Here is a 20,034-nt window from a genome sequence, read left to right as displayed (position 1 = left end):
TAAAGGAGGGTCCATAGTCAAGTTCCCATATCTCCTCTATGTAACCATAATATGTGACCTTTTGCCCATTCTCGGTTGCTGCATCAAAGCGGACACCACTGTTTTGGTTGGTGATCTTTTTATCTTGGGCGATCGTGAAAAATGTATTCCCATTTATCTCGTACCCTTGAAAAGTCGATATAGTCGAAGATGGTGACTTGGCCAACATGTACAGCTGATCTCCAACATCATTGTCACTCATTAAATGTTTTCGCAACCAACCGCCAAAAGTCTCCATGTGGGTCTTTGTAATCCAGGATTCAGGCTTCCTTGGGTTGTTCGACCGTAAAATATTCTTGTGTTCATCGAAGTACGGAGCCACCAAGCTGGAATTTTGTAGAACTGTGTGGTGTGCTTCAGTCATAGAATGGCCATCCATACATATCGTTGATTTACTTCCGATCGTTCCTTTTCCACTTAGTCTCCCCTCGTGCCACGATTGAGGAAGACCAATCGGCTTAAGGTTAGGAACATAGTCAACACAAAACTCAATTTCCTCCTCATTTCCACAGCCCTTGGTGATGCTTCCTTCTGGCCTAGCACGGTTACAAACATATTTCTTTAATACTCCCATGAACCTCTCAAAGGGGAACATATTGTGCAGAAATACAGGACCGAAAATGGATCTCTTCGACTAGGTGAACCAGGAGGTGCGTCATAATATTGAAGAAGGATGATGGGAACACCAACTCGAAATTGACAAGATATTGGAACACATCGTTCTGTAACCGTGGTAGATCTTCTGGATTGATTACCTTCTGAGAGATTGCATTGAGGAATGCACATAGCTTCACAATGGCTACTCGAACATTTTCCGGTAGGAGCCCCCTCAAAGCAATCAGAAGCAATTGCGTCATAATCACGTGGTAGTCTTGAGACTTCAGGTTTTGGAACTTTTTCTCCGCCATATTTATTATTCCCTTTATATTCAACGAGAAGCCAGACGGGACCTTCATACTGCTCAGACATTCCAAAAAGATTACCTTCTCTTCTTTGGTAGGAGTGTAGCTGGCACGACCTTGAAACCGTTCCGGATGCCGGTCTTCTGGGTCTTTCAAACGTTACTGGTCCTGCTGTGCTTCCTTTGTATCATTTGTCTTCCCATACACGTCCAAGAAGCTTAGCAGGCTAACGCTAATATTTTTCGTAACATGCATCACGTCGATTGCAGAGCGGACATCTAGGACTTTCCAATATTCTAGCTTCCAAAATATAGATTTCTTCTTCCACATGGGTGCGTGCCCGTCAACAACCTGCGGATCTGATTGTCCGCCAGGACCCTTTCCAAAGATGACTTTCAAATCCTTGACCATATCAAATACATCAGCACCAGTACGTTCTGTAGGCTTCGGCCGGTGATCTTCCTTGCCATTGAAATGCTTGCCTTTCTTTCTTAAGTTATGATGTCGGGGAAGAAATTGACGATGCCCCAGGTACACATTCTTCTTACAATTAGCCAAACATATACTTTCAGTCTCATGTAAGCAGTGCGTTGATACGTCTCAAATGTATCTATAATTTCTTATGTTCCATGCTAGTTTTATGACAATATCTACATGTTTTATCCATACTTTATATCATTTTGATGCAATTTCCGGAACTAAACTATTAACAAGATGCTGAAGCGGCAGTTCCTGTTTTCTGCTATTTTTGGTTTCAGAAATCTTACACAGGAAATATTCTCGGAATTGGACGAAACAAAAGGCCATGTTCTTATTTTTCCAGGGGCTTCACGGAGTCCGAAGGAGAGATGAAGTGGGGCCACGAGGAGCCCACACCACAGGGGGGGCGCAGGCCACCCCTTGGCCGTGCCACCAGGTGGGGACCCCCCCCTCGGGACTCCACCGACATCGCCCTTTCGCCAATATAAAGCTCCTGCCCGGAAAACCCTAAAACAATCGACGATATTCCACGAAGAGTTCCGTAGCCGCCGCCATTGCGAAGACAAGTTTTGGGGGACAGAAGTCTCTGTTCCGGCACGTCGCCGGGACGGGGAATTGCCCCCGGAGTCATCTCCATCGACACCACCACCATCTTCATCGCCGCTGCTGACTCCCATGATGAGGAGGGAGTAGTTCTCCCCCGAGGCTGAGGGCTCTACCGGTAGCTATGTGGTTCATCTCTCTCTCCCATGTGATCTCTATGTGATCATGAGCTTTGTATCACTATTAATCTATGTGCTACTCTAGTGATGTTATTAAAGTAGTCTATTCCTCCTACATGATGTAAAGTTGACAGTGTGTGCATCATGTAGTAATTGGCGTAGGTTATGATTGTAATCTCTTGTAGATTATGAAGTTAACTATTACTATGATAGTATTGATGCGATCTATTCCCCCTTTCATAGCTATTGGTGACAGTGTGTATGCTATGTTAGTACTCTGTCTAAATTGCAACGGTCTATTATGCACTCTAGATGTGTTGGGGACACAAGAGACTTCTTGTATCTTAATTACAGGGTTGCTTGAGAGGGATATCTTTGACCTCTACCTCCCTGAGTTCAATAAACCTTGGGTGATTCACTTAAGGGAAACTTGCTGCTGTTCTACAAACCTCTTCTCTTGGAGGCCCAACACTGTCTACAGGAATAGAAGCGTGCGTAGACATCATGCTATTTTCTGGCGCCGTTGCCGGGGACGAGAAGGAAAATTACACCACAGAGATTTCTAACTCCCACGTCAACTGCACGCCAGCAAGCTATTTTCGGGCGCCGTTGCCGGGGAGGTAAGGTAAAATGTATTCACATCCTCTGACTACTAAGCTATTTCCTAGCACTGTTGCCGGTGTGTGAGTGCTCGAAGCTATTTCCTTTAGATCCTGCAATTGCATCTTTTTGTTTCTTGTTTTTATTTTTCACTAGTTAGGCTTAATGGAAAACAACAACAAAATTAGAGATCTTTATGAACTTTATATTGAATTAGGACATGATGTGTTTGAAGAGAGAATTAAAAAACCCATGGAACTTTGTTTGCAAAATAGTTGTAGCAATGTTATTAGCATGAACTCTTTGAACACTATTATTGATAATGTTATGGAAGAATTTAAGCTTCGGGAAGCTGGTTGTGATATTTTTAGTCCCCCAAGAATGGAGGAGAAAATTTACTTTAATGATACTTTGCCTCCCATTTATGATGATTATAATGATAGTGGTATTTTGGTGCCACCTACTATGGAGGATAAAGTTTATTATGATTACAATATGCCTCCTACATTTGATGATTATGGTGATGAGAATAATAATGATAGCTACTTTGTTGAATTTGCTCCCACTACAATTAATAAAAATGACTATGCTTATGTTGGGAGTAGTAATTATTTTATGCATGAGACTCATGATAAGAATGCTTTATGTGATAGTTATATTGTTGAGTTTGTTCATGATGCTACTGGAAATTATTATGAGAGAGGGAAATATGGTTTTAGAAATTTTCATGTTACTAAAACACCTCTCTAAATGCTGAGAATCTTGAAGTTACTCGTGTTTTATCTTCCTATGCTTGTCACTTTGCTCTTCATGAATTTATTTGTGTACAAGATTCCTATGCATAGGAAGCGGGTTAGACTTAAAAGTGTTTCTTATTTGCTTTTGATGCTCTCTTTTGCTTCAACTCTTATTTCTTGCGAGAACATCATTAAAATTACTAAGCCCATCTTAATGGCTATAAAGAAAGCACTTCTTGGGAGATAACCCATGTTTTTATTTTCCTACTATTTTGTTGTGTCTTGGAAGTTGTTACTACTGTAGCAACCTCTCCTTATCTTTACTTTATTGCATTGTTGTGCCAAGTAAAGTCTTTGATAGAAGGTTGATACTAGATTTGGATTTCTGCGCAGAAACAGATTTCTTGCTGTCACGAATTTGAGTAGATCTCTCTGTAGGTAACTCAGAAAAATCAGCGAAATATCATGAGTAATCCTCAGATATGTACGCAACTTTCATTCAATTTGAGCTTTTTCATCTGAGCATGTTAAGTGCCTCTAAAAAATTCGTCTTTACGGACTGTTCTGTTTTGATAGATTCTGCCTTTTATTTCACATTGCCTCTTTTGCTATGTTGAATGGATTTCTTTGTTCCATTAACTTTCAGTAGCTTTGGGTAATGTCCAGAAGTGTTAAGAATGATTGTGTTACCTCTGAACATGTGAATTTTTGATTATGCACTAACCCTCTAATGAGTTTGTTTTGAGTTTGGTGTGGAGGAAGTTTTCAAGGGTCAAGAGAGGAGGATGGATCAAGAAGAGTGAAAAGTTTAAGCTTGGGGATGCCCCCGTGGTTCATCCCTGCATATTTCAAGAAGACTCAAGCATCTAAGCTTGGGGATGCCCAAGGCATCCCCTTCTTCATCGACAACTTATCAGGTCACCTCTAGTGAAACTATATTTTTATTCCGTCACATCTTATGTGCTTTACTTGGAGCGTCTGTATGTTTTTATTTTTGTTTTTGTTTGAATAAAATCGGATCCTAGCATTCTTTGTGTGGGAGAGAGACACGCTCCGCTTGTTCATATGAACACTGGTGTTCTTAGCTTTACTTTTAATGTTCGTGGCGAAGGTTGAAAACTGCTTCGTTCATTGCTATTCGGTTGGAAACAGAAAATGCTTCATGTGGTAATTTGTATGTGGTCTTGAATAATTTGATACTTGGCAATTGGTTTGCTCAATAGATCATGTTTAAGCTCTTGCATCATGTAGTTTGAACCTATTAGTGGAGAATTACTGTAGAGCTTGTTGAAATTTTGTTTGCATGATTGGTCTCTCTAAAAGTCTATATATTTTCTGGTAAAATGTTTGAACAACAAGGAAGACAGTGTAGAGTCTTATAATGCTTGCAATATGTTCTTATGTAAGTTTTGTTGTACCGGTTCATACTTGTGTTTGCTTCAAACAACCTTGCTAGCCAAAGCCTTGTACTGAGAGGGAATGCTTCTCGTGCATCCAAAACCTTGAGCCAAAACCTATGCCATTTGTGTCCACCATACCTACCTACTATGTGGTATTTCTTTGCCATTCCAAAGTAAATTGCTTGCGTGCTACCTTTAAAACTTCTTTCCTTGTCTTTGCAATACATAGCTCATGGGAAAGTAGCCTTAAAAACTATTGTGGTAAAGAATATGTAGCTTATGTATCTTATTTCTTATAAGTTGCTTGTTGAGCGGTAACCATGTTTCTGGGGACGCCATCAACTATTACACTTTTGTTGAATATCATGTGAGTTGCTATGCATGTTCGTCTTGTCTGAAGTAAGGGTGATTTATCATGATTAAATGGTTTGAGTATGCATATTGTTAGAGAAGAACATTGGGCCGCCAACCAAAGCCATGTATCATGGTGGAAGTTTCAGTTTGGACATTAATCCTCAATCTCTTATGAGAATATTATATGTTGTTGAATGCTTATGCATTAAAGAGGAGTCCATTATCTGTTTTCTATGTTGTCCCGGTACGGATGTCCTCAAGTTGAGATCTATCAAAAACGAGAAATCAAATGCGATCTATCTCCTTGGACCTTTGTACAGGTGGCATAGAGGTACCCCTTTGTGACACTTGGTTGAAACATATGTAATGCAATGATAATCCATGAAAATCCGAGCTAATTAGGACAAGGTGCGAGCACTATTGGTATTTGATGCATGAGGCTTGCAACTTATAGGATGTTTTATGCATAACACATATGAATTATTACTACCGTTGAAAAAATTGTTTCCATGTTTTCAAAATAAAAATCTCTAGCACATAAGTAATCCCTGCTTCCCTCTGCGAAGGGCCTTTCTTTTACTTTATGTTGAGTCAGTTTACCTACTTCTTTCCATCTTACAAGCAAACACTTGTGTCAACTGTGTGCATTGATTCTTACATACTTGCTTATTTTCACTCATCATATTACTTTGTGTTGACAATTATACATGAGATATACATGTTGAAAGTTGAAAGCAACTGCTGAAACTTATATCTTCCTTTGTGTTGTTTCAAAACCTTCTATTAAGAATCTATTGCTTTATGAGTTAACTCTTATGCAAGACTTGTTAATACTTGTCTTGAAAGTACTATTCATGAAAAGTCTTTGCTATATGATTCAGTTGTTTAGTCATTATCTTTACCATTGCTTTGAATCACTTCATTCATCTCATATGCTTTACAATAGTATTGATCAAGATCAAGTTGGTAGCATATCACTTCAGAAATTATCCTTGTTATCATTTACCTACTCGAGGGCGAGTAGGAACTAAGCTTGGGGATGCTTGATATGTCTCAAACGTATCTATAATTTCTTATGTTCCATGCTAGTTTTATGACAATATCTATATGTTTTATCCATACTTTATATCATTTTGATGCATTTTCCGGAACTAACCTATTAACAAGATGCCGAAGCGCCAATTCCTGTTTTCTGCTGTTTTTGGTTTCAGAAATCTTACACAGGAAATATTCTCGGAATTGGATGAAACAAAATGCCACGTTCTTATTTTTCCAGGGGCTTCACGGAGTCCGAAGGAGAGATGAAGGGGGGCCACGAAGAGCCCACACCATAGGGGGGAGCGGGCCACACCTTGGCCGCGCCACCAGGTGGGGACCCCCCTCGGGACTCCACCGACATCGCCCTTTCGCCTATATAAAGCTCCTTCCCCGAAAACCCTAAAACAATCGACGATATTCCACGAAGAGTTCCGTAGCCGCCGCCATTGCAAAGACAAGTTTCGGGGGACAGAAGTCTCTGTTCCGGCACGCCGCCGGGATGGGGAATTGCCCCCGGAGTCATCTCCATCGACACCACCGCCATCTTCATTGCCGCTGCTGACTCCCATGATGAGGAGGGAGTAGTTCTCCCCCGAGGCTGAGGGCTCTACCGGTAGCTATGTGGTTCATCTCTCTCTCCCATGTGATCTCTATGTGATCATGTGCTTTGTATCACTATTAATCTATGTGATACTCTAGTGATGTTATTAAAGTAGTCTATTCCTCCTCCATGATGTAAAGTTGACAGTGTCTGCATCATGTAGTACTTGGCGTAGGTTATGCTTGTAATCTCTTGTAGATTATGAAGTTAACTATTACTATGATAGTATTGATGCGATCTATTCCCCTTTCATAGCTATTGGTGACAGTGTGTATGCTATGTTAGTACTCGGTCTAAATTGCAACGGTCTATTATGCACTCTAGAGGTTACTTTAATATGAACTCCGGACGTTGTGGAGCTTGTTTACTCCGGTTTGAGGTGTGCTTTTCTAGCCCTACACAATGAATGGTGTTTGTTATCCAACAAGAGAGTGTTTAAAAGTAGCATTTGTTTATTCAGTTATGTGATCATTGTTGAGAGTGTCCACTAGTGAAAGTATGATCCCTAGGCCTTGTTTCTAAGCATTGAAACACCGTTTCCAACAAGTTCTGCTACATGTTCGCTTGCTGTCATTTTTATTTCAGATTGCAATTACTACTTATACTCATCCATATTACTTGTATTTCACTATCTCTTCGCCGAACTAGTGCACCTATGCATCTGACAAGTGTATTAGGTGTGTTGGGGACACAAGAGACTTCTTGTATCTTAATTGCAGGGTTGCTTGAGAGGGATATCTTTGACCTCTACCTCCCTGAGTTCGATAAACCTTGGGTGATTCACTTAAGGGAAATTTGCTGATGTTCTACAAACCTCTGCTTTTGGAGGCCCAACACTGTCTACAGGAATAGAAGCGTGCGTAGACATCATGCGTGCATGCATTGTATCTCTTATTTGCCTGTCCCGAAAGGTTACTAAGAGCAGGCCAATCATTGATGGTTACGAAAAGCAACGCTCATAGGTCAAATTCATCTTCTTTATGCTCATCCCACACACGTACACCAGGTCTGCCCCACAACTGTAAAAGTTCATCAACTAATGGCCTTAGGTAAACATCGATGTCATTGTCGGGTTGCTTCGAACCTTGGATGAGCACTGACATCATAATGAACTTCCGCTTCATGCACAACCAAGGAGGAAGGTTGTAGATGCATAGAGTCACGGGCCAGGTGCTATGGATGGAGCTCTGCTCGCCAAAAGGATTCATGCCATCTATACTTAGACCAAATCTTATGTTCCTTGTGTAACCTGCAAAATCTTTGAACTCTTGGGTTCCATCAGCGGGATGTCTCAACTCCCCGTCCGACTTACGGTCCTCTTTGTGCCATCGTAACAACTTGGAATGCTCTTTGTTCCTGAACAAACGTTTCAACCGTGGTATTATAGGAGCATACCACATCACCTTGGAGGGAACCCTCTTCCTGGGTTTCTCTCCCTCAACATCGTCACCAGGGTCATCTCCTCTGATCTTATAACGCAATGCAGTGCATACCGGACATTTATTCAAATTTTCGTATTCACCGCGGTAGAGAATGCAGTTGTTAATGCATGCATGTATCTTCTGAACCTCTAAACCTAGAGGGAAGACAACCTTCTTTGCTTCATACGTACTGGCGGGCAACTCATTATTCTTTGGAAATATATTCATCATTATTTTCAGCAAATTTTCAAATCCTGAGTCAAATAGACCTTCCTGTGCCTTCCATTTTAGCAAATCCAGTGTGCAACCCAGCTTTTTCAGACTATTATCACATCCTGGGTACATCGATTTTTTTGTGATCCTCTAACATGCGATCCAAATTCTTCCTCTCCTATTCAGTTTCGCAGCCCCTTCGTGCATCAGCAATGGTCCGACCAAGATCATCAGCGGGCTCATCACGTGCCTCTTCTTCACCTTCGCCTTCTGCTTCCCCTCCTTCAACATCCTCCATGAAAGTATCACCGAAATGATCAACATAGTTATCATCATCCCCTTCTTTATTTTCTTCCATTCTAGCCCCTCTTTCTTCATGCTTGGTCCAACAATTATAGCTTGGCATGAAACCGTGCCGAAGCAGGTGCACGTGAACGACTCTTGAGGAAGAGTAACCCTTCTTATTCTTACAGTCAGCACATGGACATATAACAAAAAAAAACCTGCTTGTTCGCATTAGCCATTGTGAGGAAATAATTCAAACCCATAATGAACTCGCTCGAGAGTCGGTTACTGTACATCCATTGCCGATTCATCTGCATTATTATTATATAAAGTATATAATTAACCATCATGTATTTGTTAAACTAACTAGCTAGAAATAATAGAAATTAAACTATGAACTACACATGCATATTTATCAATGACACATGAAAGGTTCAAGTTGCTAAACGCGATCGAGGAGGCAAAATAAATGAGAAAACTTAAGTGTGGTTCGGACACTTCATATCATGTTTGTTTTATGTGAACACAAGTGGCATCATGCTCTCGGGCATTTCATCGAACGCCTCTTGTGCATAAAAGGAGAAAAGCCAAACCCACCACCCCTTGTGAGTAGAAGTGGAACACCAAATGGCTCACACTTGTGCTGCAGCAGTATTTATAGTGGTGGACCTTTAGTCGTGGTTGGCCAGGCCAACCGCGACTAAAGATCCACCCGTACACTAGCTGTTGACCGAACCCGTTGGGACTAGAGCTTTAGTCGCGGTTCTCCTACAGAACCGGGACTAAAGATCCTATTAATCGCGGTTCAAAAAGTTTGGAGACTAATGGGGTGGTATGGAAGCCCCTTTTTCTACTAGTGTGAAGAAAGTTACTGTTACACAATGCATTCATAAATTATCTGGTTCTCATTTCTGGTCTTGACTTATGTCTTTTAAAGATGTTATTTATAGCTGCTGCAAGTGGATTTTGGGTGATGGTAGAAAAACTAGAGTTTGGAAGAATTGTTGGTGTCGTAAGTTTCCTAGGCTTTATTGCCTTATTTTCAGTCAAAATGTAAATGTGAATAAAGTGTTCTCTAGAGATATAGAGTGTATTAAATAAAATATTTCCAGTGAGAAACTTTGTGCATGTGGAATTAATAATCTGTTCGATATGTGTAGTCTTGTTCGTTAATCAGATGAGCCCGATAACGTTACATTGTTGCTAACAAAATCTGGGGAGTTCTCGGTTAAATCTCTGTACATCTATCCTCTAAAGTTTCCATACAAGATTTTGTGGAAACTAAGAATTCCTCCCTGTTGGTTAGTGGTAAAAAAAAATAGAATTCTAACTAGAGATAATTTGAAGAGGAAGGGCTGCCAGGGTTCAGACCTTTGTCAGTTTTTGTTGTGCCTTTAAAACTCGATAATATTTGTTCTTTTTTTTTGAGAAACACGGTACAAACGCAGATGTTCATATACACGCGCATACACTCACCCATATGAACGTATACACGCACACCCTACCCCTATGAACATCTCCGGAAGGCTGATTTGGCGGATTGGATCTTGAAATTGACGAAATCACCACAGGCGCCTCGCTGTCGACGGAAACGTCGCCTCCCACTGAATGAATATTCCGTCTTTATGAGACACACAGATGTCAAACCTGGGATTTAAACTCTGGTGGACTGGGGGTACCACAACCCTCCTAACCACCCAACCTCAGGTTGGTTCTCTAAGAATATTTGTTCTTTGTTTGTCCATTATCCAGATATGTATGAAATGTAGTGGGTGTGTCCATAAATTTAAAGAACATGCTAGTTTCTTTTATGAGCTTCTATCCGCAATCCTTTGGCAATTTCTCTAGTGTAGATAGGAAAGTGGTTATGATAGGTGTTGTTGTAATATGTTGGGCTTTATGAAAAACGAGAAACAAATCGTTTTTCCAATGGAGTAGAAGTCATCGAAGAGCACCTCAAAAGCAACATTAGTGAGATCTTTGGAGCTCGGGCCCGAGCTCCATCTTTATGACTTCTACAACATGGAGTTGTTGATAGGTTTTATTGTAAAACGAGTAGTATTAATTTGGCCCGAGCTCGGCCCGGTCCGACTGTCGGGTCTATAAATTAAGCTTGAACCCGGCCAAACAGGCAAAAGCTCGACCCGAGAAGCTCGGCCCAAACCTTCCCTAAAATGCGAAAACTATAAGCCCGAGCCTAGCCCGGTCCGACGTTCGGGCCTAAAAATTAGGCCCGAACCCAGCCGTGCAAGCCTGACCTAGCCCAGCCCGGAATTTTTGGGCCGAGTTAGGCCCGGTCGTCCGGGCCAGGTTGTCCATGCCCAGTTGTACGAATGACAAGTCAAAGGATGTGAAGTTTGATCACATTTATTTAGAAATTTATGTACTTCTACAATACCAAATTAATGTATGTCACATGAAACTATATATCATGTAAAAGGAGTAGTATTGATTTGGTTGTCTAGATGTTGTTATTTTTCTCTACATAGTTGACCAAACTTTATACATTTGACTTAAAAAAATTATATGCACTACACTTTAGAAAGAGGGAGCATACTTTATGTACATTTCCTACGTCATAGCCACTTTGCTACTTAATAAAAAAAAAAAAACGTTTCAGCTCGGCTCAAGAAGTACTCCGTAGGAGGTGTGCTCCGGTGTCCTCTTCCACGGTTCTGACAAGTCGAAGCTGCTCCAGCTTTAGTACAAATATACGGAGTTGGTTCTACGAAACAGAAAAACGTGCAACAGTTGTCTATTTATGCCGCACTATCACCGATAAGTGACCAAAATGTTACCCACGTCTTATCTCTCTCCCCTCCTCTTCTGGGCATGTTTCACAACACCCAGACTCTTCGTAGATTTGACTTCACCACAACGCGATTCACGCCTGCCACCACCAAATCGAGGCTACCGGCAAACGAATCGATGTACCTTATGTCGGAGTTAAACTTTTCCGATTCGTTCTCACCGATGCGCAAATCGAACTGTATCTCTCTGCCACCTCTAGAAGCTTGTTGTCGCCACTACATCTCACGCCGCCTCAACTAGCTCTCGGACGAACATCATTTTTGTCGTCATCAGGCAAAGAGACATAACAAGCAGTCGTGTCATCCCCTTGCACCCCACTTTCCCTACAACCTTATCTCACCATATCCAACTTTCTCTGAGGAGCAGCTAAATATTCCCCTACGCCTAGCTTATGGGCGAGCTCAAGGTGTTGTTGCTGTTCTCCTAGACTTGACACATTAGTAGTTCTTCGTCCAATAATCATCTTCTCGAGAAAGAAGAAATCAAGAACGATCGATATGGGCTGCAACAGTTCTGCAAGATGAGCTTGAGCACGCGGAGATCCTGCACCTCCTTCTGTGGCCGCATGTTCTCCTTGGTCAGGCAACAACGCTTCAGGAACTCACAGCCCACCTCCGTACGCTCCAGCTTCATCCTGGATGAGGCGGCATGGGACGTAGTGGCGGCGACATCAAGCTCCTGGTGGAGGCGGCGGCGAGCTACAACTTGATTTGCGTGGCGGCAAGAATGAATCAGACAAATTTGACTCCGGTGGAAGGTAAGTCGATTCATTCACCGGCGACCTCTATTCGGTGACGGCAGATGTGAATCGCGTTGCGGTGAAATCAAATTGGATTAGACTGAGCGTTAGGAAACGTGCCCGGTCTTTGTCAAAAAAAAAAAAGGAAACATGCCCGGGAGAGGAGGTAGGAGAGAGATAAGACGTGGCAGTGGGACATAAATTACAACAGCTCCACATTTTTTTGTTTCGCGGAACCAACTCCATGTATTCTTCCTATAAATGTTACAATACTACCCGGCCAACCAGGCCATCTGAAAGGGGCAAACCTTCGTCCATCGTTGGATTGGATTGCTGCAGTGATTCTCCAATCCCACTTTTCACCACAGCCGTCAGATCGGTTATTTTTTTTCTCACTCGCTCAGCTTTCCATCGAGTCCATGACGCATGGGGCCAGCTACGTGCAAGGCCCGACGGTCAGAGACAGCCACGGATGCTCGTTCTCGTCGCCTTCGATCTCCAGCCGCGCAGGATGGTGAAAACCTTGATCGGGAGTGCCCGATTCACTCCCCAATCCCCGTCCATCCGCTCCTCCCCAATCCCCATCTCTCCTCCTCCCCAACCATGGCGGCGCGTCCGTTCCTCCATCCTTCCACCCGCGGCTGCATCCCGACGACAGCGGTTGGATGGCGATGGTCAGGGGTGGCGGACGACAGTGTGTGCCGATTGAGGGCAGCGCGGAGAAGAAGCAGCGGGGGCGGCGGGGAGAAGAAGCAGCAAGGCGGCGACCCCACGACCTCCAGCATCCTCACCTCCTCAAGCCCCCGTTGTAACGGCATCAACACGGAGAGTGGCGGCGGTGCGACCTCGAGAAGGTCGTCCACAGCCGGCCAGGGCTCGAGATCTGGCGGATCGAGGGCTGCAGCAGCAGTGGGATGGATATAGGTGGTGGTGGAGGCCGCCTCCTCTCCTCCTCCCCCAATTCTTCCACTCCTAAAGGCAGTGGTGGAGGCTCGCCGGACCCAGACGGTCGACATGCCTAGGAGGCGCGGGTTCGCTCAGGTTTTCTTTTCCCTCCTCTCTCCACTCTTCCTCTCTGTCTATCTCTGGTAGCTCTCATTCTCGTTTCTCTACTTCTTTCTGTGGATGAGGGTGCATCTGCAAGGAACTAGGCAGTAGGTGTGAGTCAAGGATGGCGGCGAGCAGCAGCGGCGGAGGTCGATGGCATGCCTCCCCCTTTCCTCTCCCAGGTCGCCCCCATCCATCTCGTCTTCTCTCATTCTGACCAAGATCAAAGGCTCCCTTTTGATCTCTCTCCTCTTGGTGTTCAGTGGCACAAGGCATTGGAGGAGGACGGCCAGGAGGTGGTTGCTGCTTCCCTAGAATCCATGAGGAAGCTAGAGCTCCCGGCCCCCCTTTGCTACAGACCTAGGTATGCACAATTGTTTTTTTTTTTGCAATCCATGAGGAATCCATGAGGAATCCATGAGATCAGGCTCTATGTGCAATCCATGAGGATCGGCTCTCTGGTTGCAATTGATTTTTAGTTGATTGAGTTAAATTTACATGGAAAACAATGTTTCTTGTTGTTTCACCGAGAACAAGGAAGGAGTATTAAATATCTGGCGGATGCAATGTGAGGTAGAAATAATTCAGGCAAATCATTCTTGAGTTGTTTCTTCTTATATAGCATGATCCAACAATCGTTGATTTAGATCTCTGCATTACCTTTTATTCGCTTGCAACATTGCTTGAGGATGCTCAGAACCATGATAACTAAATTCAAAGGTGTTCAGTTAATCTCCGCATCAGGGCCATTTGTCTTGCTAAGCAACATATACATACCATGTGTTCACTGAAATGGTAAACTTGACATTAACTAATTTGCTCTTTTAATCTCTTTTCAAGTGTGAACCATGCATATGTTTTGCCATGGAATATGTCGCATAGATATTTCTTCAGTTAATGTTTGAGAGAGGGTGATAATTTTAGTAGGATGTATCTTTTGGAGTGAAAAAAGATCTAAATGTTTGAGATTGAGTGATAATTTCAGTATCAGGCTGTTGCCTTCTCAAATGAAAAACTGTTAGGTTTAAGGAAAGGTTTCTAATTGCTCTTTAATGAAGTGGCACTCTTGCAAGAGTAACTATTTCAGTATGCTATGTGGTTATGAGTGTCTTCTATTTTCTGCAGGTTAAAAAGGCGCTGCCTAGCTAACTATTCTTTCAAGCTGGTAAACCATATGTGGTGGTTCGAAGCTTTTATTGCATACTCGTTGGTGTCGGCAACCGTATCTCCATCTCCCTTCATGGTGGTCGCCCCTCCGTGGTGCCCAGCTGCAGGCCTGGATGTGGAGGAGGAGCAGGATGTCCGGGAGAAAGCGAGCATGCCGGTGGCAGCTTGAGTGATGCAGGTGTCGGTCAGCAGATAAACTTTTTCTTGTTACATATCCTGTGTATTTGCATGATCTTCTCTATTCCTTACTGCAGTTCAAGCTCTATAACATTAGTTTGTCACTTAGAACATTGCAGTACAATATATCTTAATACACAATCATGGAAATGATCAGTATCCAGTCACAATGGAAGGGACATTTCATTATCATGTTGGTGAAGACGGTTTGTAAAATAAAAGCACTTTTGATATTCTTTGCTTGTGTCGTGGGTAGTTCTTTTTCTTTGATTGGAGGTGTTGAGGGAATGGACATCACATTCTTTCCATCTCCGCAATCTGGTCTTATTTTCTTGGTCATGGCTAATTCTATTGGAGTAGAACCAGTGGCTACTTCACATTTGTGTAGAGGGTTGTAGGTGATCAAAAGGTTATGTTTTTTTGGGATTTTTCTTTTATCTATGATGTTTCTTTAGTTATGTTCACGTTAGTGCAGAATTGTAAACTAGAATTAGATATCTGGCAGTTGCGCTGAGTATTTTTTTTTCAACTTGGTTTTACTTGCTTCAGTAGTGGCGCACTTAATGACAGAGGAAAAATAGCCTTGCATCTAAATATGCACTATAATATTGGGTTGAAAAAATTAAAACAATGGAGCTGTGGGCTGGCCCTGTTTTTCCAACAGAAAGATATACTCTGTCTACTACATATTGCACTTTCTTTTCGGGTGTGATTTTTATGATGGATAGTGGTTTATCTAAAAATTTAATAGTTTGATAGGCCTCTACCCATTATGATGATAGCTTGCCTCAAATGATTCAAATTTACATCGAATGAGGCCGTTGGATGGGTTCCAGTGGTTCAAGTTGTACTGGCTACATTAGGTTTTATCATGTTGGGAGGAGGTGCAGTGATTTTCCCGTAGTTTTTGCTACCTAAAATACTTCTTCAATACAATTATTTCATTGTGTTAATCTCTTTGCAATCTGAATTTTGTACAGGTAGTGTCCATCCCGGTTCTGGGGAATCGATTTGGGCAACTCTTGAAGTTTGGTTCTCACATATTGGCCCTGAAAGATAATGTTTGTGCAAGTGGCCTATTGATGTTACGCTTATTTGAAAGCCATAAGGAAGTCGGTGATGAAGGAGCTGACCACTATCGAATGTGTCGGTTGCTATCCAATCCATGTATATTGCAAACCTGGTATGTTGCTCTTCTTTTCTATTATGTATTTTTTTAGAAAAATATATTACTCTCCAGGCTTGATGATTTGGGTAACAAGTATTCAGTCTGCTAGAATTTAATACAAAATTAAATTTTAGTGTGGTCTGGAGTAGGTGCTTGTCTGTTATTTACTTCTTATTTTAGTTTATAGTTTTTATGCTTCGTTTTCATTGGTCCTGGTGCAAGAAGTTTAATTTATGCCAGGAGATGTATATGGGAGACCATTGAAAAGGTAGCATCTTGTGTGTTTTAGGTATGATGGGTGGCCAGATGGGGTTTGAGACAAGAGGCCAGGCTTGCAGTCGTAGTGAAAAATAGTAGCATCTAGCTGAATATGCACCGCTCACTGACATGCCTATAACCGTTGGGAAATGAACTTATTACCTATGTTTAATTTAATGGCATATTCAACCTGGTGCAGATTGTGGACCGTGATGTTTTGTTATCAACAATAAGTATTTAGATTAATGCAATGTCATTCTTCTGAATTATTTGAGAGCTGCAAATGATGTGCATATCTGGCAAGACCATTTAAAAGGTAGCATCTTGTGTGTTTTAGGTACGATGGTGGCCAAATGGGGTTTGACACAAGGGGTAAGGCTGGATGGAGCTTCCAGGGCCTCCGGTTTGGCGGTGGCCTGCGACTATCATATAGGAAGTGGTTACCGTATCCTTTTGAAAGATGCAGCGGGCAAAAAATAAGTTGTTGGTAAGCTTCCTTGTTTCTTTGTTTCATCCCTCTCTAATTCTGACCACTCAAGTTCCTGTGGTTTTTCTTATTTGATACGAATTCTAGATCTTGGTACATTAGAGATATCATCTGTAAATGTACGAGGTTACAAGAATGCCTTACAACATGTGCGTGTGGATTTTCTTCAAAATTGCGTCTTGCTATTTATTGCTACTGGTTTTTGTTCAAATAGAAAAGCTCCATCTTGGGAACTTCTTGGTTTAATGAGTTGGTGAACACCACGGTATATGAGCAGTTTCTCCATTCCCATTTGTATTTATTTTCCTCATCCAATCACTGCCTATACAAATTGATGTGGGTGTGCAGGTAGGTCCAATTTCTTTCTTCTCTTCATGAAGCTAATTTCCATAAAAATATTTATTCATCGCTTTGCCTATTACGGTACTTTGTTTAATGTTTGGATATTATATAATCAGACTGAAATAGACCTGGAGTGGATATTATATAATCAGGATGAAATAATCGCTAAGCCGTATATAATTTGACCGTACAACATGGCAGTGTTGTTTCCTAATTGATACCAGAATATGTCATTGCTTTAAGACATTGGCAATATCAGAGAGGCTTTGCAGGTTCTTGACTGAAAATATTTACATCAGCTCGCTGGTGGATGTGGAATTGGTTTCCCTCTCCGGGTGTTTCATTTTTATCTGTTCATGAATGAAAAAGTACCAATTAGAAATGTGATCATTATTTCCCTTATTCATTTGCCAGTGAATTAGTAGGCCAGCACATGAAAGTGATATTTATTTTTAGCTGTATTGATTACACCACTGTTGTATTCTCCCATTGCAGCTAAATGGCTAGCAAGACCGTTCGAACTGAATAAATCTCAAGAAGCTGTAAAGGATGATTCAGGTATAGAGAGCAGCATAACTAATGTTTGTACGGTTCTTTTGAGCTTTCCTTTTCAACGTGCATGCATTACGAGCTGTCAGCAGCCTAGCTAATTTAATTTTTACCGAACCTTTTAATTGGATTACATACTACTTTCTCCGTTTCAAAAATAGGGGTCACTGCAGAGGATGAAATTAGATGGAGGACATAGAGGTATAACCTGAAGGGAGGAGCAAGGATATGTTGATGTGCCTTGATGGTGGAGGCGGGTGTCACGGCCATGGTCTTCCTTTCTGCCGCTGGTGGCGCCGGATGGCATCGACGGCATGGAGTCAAACGTTTGACCAACATCAATGACAAGGTAGCCTGCAGGTTATTTTTGCCCATTTTTGTGTCAGATTTTAGTTCCTTTAATTTTCCAGATCATTGTGAGTTGTAGTGTGATATGATGATGTTTGTGTCTATAGCAAGGATGACATATTCAGCTTGAAATTAATCATTCAGAATATCATTTGCGTTTCCTGTTTCTTTCTTTAGGTAGCATCCTGGAACTGTAATGTCATTTGCAAATGTCTCAAGCCTTTGTTATGTAAAAAAAATGTTGGCCTTTTGAGCTTGAAGAATGCCCTGTTATTTTGCCTCGACATTCTCCTGGATTTGTGTCAAGATTGTACTACTATTTTTCAGTTGCTACTTATTTTGGTAGAATCTGCAGTTTTCTGTCGCCAAGTGTATGCATGTGTCAATATGAAATCTGGTAGTTCTTTTTAGTATTTTATGCCTCCCCTGTTTTGTAGTTTAATTTTTGTGCAAGACTTCAGCATGTTAACATACTCACTTAGTGGAGGGCATGAGTCCGGGCTTTTGGGACATTATAGGGTAATACTTCTTTATCATCATTTCTCTTTTTTCATAATCATATTTTAAATTACTCCTCTGATTGAACTAAAACTACAACAATAATTATGGAACAGAGGATGTACTTTAGATCTGTGAGGTCACAAAACATACGTTTAGTTTAGGTGAACATACTCTCTAATATCCATGCCCTGTTATATTGAATATGAACTTCAGTTAGCGAATTGTTAGTATTGCAACTTCACTAATGACAAAGTACTTGTGCTAATAATAGTGTTGGATTTGTAGAGAAATGCAATAGTTTTCTGGAAATAAAATCCTGTTCTATATTTTCTTTGGTGAGCTCACCAAACCAAAGATGTAATGTTCTCTACATTTCAGAGCACGGTGTTAAGATAGTTTGTTTTTATCTGCAGATCATTAGATTTTTCTTGGGTACTATATCCTCGCCATTCCTGTGGAGAGTGGAACACAGTCGAGAGGAGGTATCAAGTATGCCATACACAGGTGCGGAGGAGTCGTCTCTGCAACATGACGAAAGGAGAGAGGAGGAGGTGACTGGGGAGCTTCAAGGAGAGATGGGTGTTGGGATATATGTGCAATTGTGCTCTTCTAATTTAGTTAGTCCACTCAGTTTAAGTTAGATGTGAAGCAATCGCACAAGGCACATGCTCATGTCATGACGTGTTATGGAGCTCATGTTTGAGGCAACGGAATTAAATCGAGCAGTTCTTGGTAAGATAACATCTCTCAAATATTTTTTGTTATGTTTTAGATTCTGCTTAGTTGACTATTTTCCCCATCAATTCACTCCCGCACATTGCTCTTAGGTTCTCCCCTCGCAGGAAAGCGGGGCCATAGCAGTCCATGAGTCTGACCCAGTGGTGCCACGGTGTCCCTCTCCAGGCCAGTGTCAACACATATTGTACTTAGTGTTTGCTTCTGTGGACAATCTGGTTCTACTTGGCACTTTTGCTTTTCCTAACGAATTATAAATGGCCATGTCGTGCCATGTATTATGTGCACTATAGTTTGATTAGCAAATTTCTGGGAAATCGTTTAAGAGTTTCAACTGTTCTACGAGAGGTTTGACCCGATCTTATCATCCTGCAGGACGGTGTTATTAATCTCGGCTAAAATTGACAGAATGTACATAGGAATTCCACCACTTACATTCTTTAAGATAATTATGACTATTAGTATTAGATAAACCAATACTATTTCTATCTACCTACGTTGGAAAGTATGATATGAGTCTCGCTTTTATCTTTGCGCAGGGGCGCCAGTATGTTTCTCCTACAAACACTAAACTAAGCACAAGTGCCCTTCATGTGCCCATTATGTATTATGCATTTTCCATTTGATTGATTCTCTCGTGTGTATCCCAGTACTCATCATAGTTTTGATCACATGGCAATAACAGGAAGGGGTTATTGAAATACCTATTGCAAAGGATGAACCTGAAGCTTGGGTCTTCAGGCTTTGTGTTAGTAGCTCAATTTGCACAACGGATATTGGATAGAGAGCTAGCAGGTATTAGGGAGTAGTGTTTCTGTAGGTGTGGATAGAGAGGTGGTGGGTACTAGGGAGTAGTGTTTCTATAGGTGTGGTGGATATGTGTGTGGCTTGATAGCCATTGTAATCACTCTGT

At 41.7% G+C, this 20,034-nt stretch overlaps 1 long non-coding RNA gene across 4 annotated transcripts; it reads left to right on the top strand.

Moving 5' to 3' along the window:
- The first annotated feature begins 12,826 nt into the window (after window positions 1-12,826).
- Window positions 12,827-19,461, top strand: LOC127307024 (uncharacterized). Of its 4 annotated transcripts, none has more exons than XR_007855079.2 (10): window positions 12,827-13,571; window positions 13,653-13,753; window positions 14,515-14,734; window positions 15,714-15,916; window positions 16,497-16,646; window positions 17,484-17,546; window positions 17,699-17,886; window positions 18,323-18,404; window positions 18,800-19,118; window positions 19,214-19,461. It is a non-coding gene; the product is annotated as an uncharacterized lncRNA (long non-coding RNA). The 4 variants fall into 4 exon arrangements; XR_007855077.2 differs by lacking the exon at window positions 18,323-18,404 and adding an exon at window positions 15,485-15,617 and having other exon boundaries at window positions 12,834-13,571; XR_007855078.2 differs by lacking the exon at window positions 18,323-18,404 and adding an exon at window positions 15,493-15,617 and having other exon boundaries at window positions 12,835-13,571.
- Window positions 19,462-20,034: the final 573 nt, after the last annotated feature.

The sequence above is a fragment of the Lolium perenne genome, chromosome 6 (assembly GCF_019359855.2).
Source record: "Lolium perenne isolate Kyuss_39 chromosome 6, Kyuss_2.0, whole genome shotgun sequence".
Taxonomy (NCBI): Eukaryota; Viridiplantae; Streptophyta; class Magnoliopsida; order Poales; family Poaceae; genus Lolium; species Lolium perenne.
The sequence above is the reverse complement of the archived record's forward strand: the minus strand, read 5'-3'. Positions and strand labels throughout refer to the sequence as shown.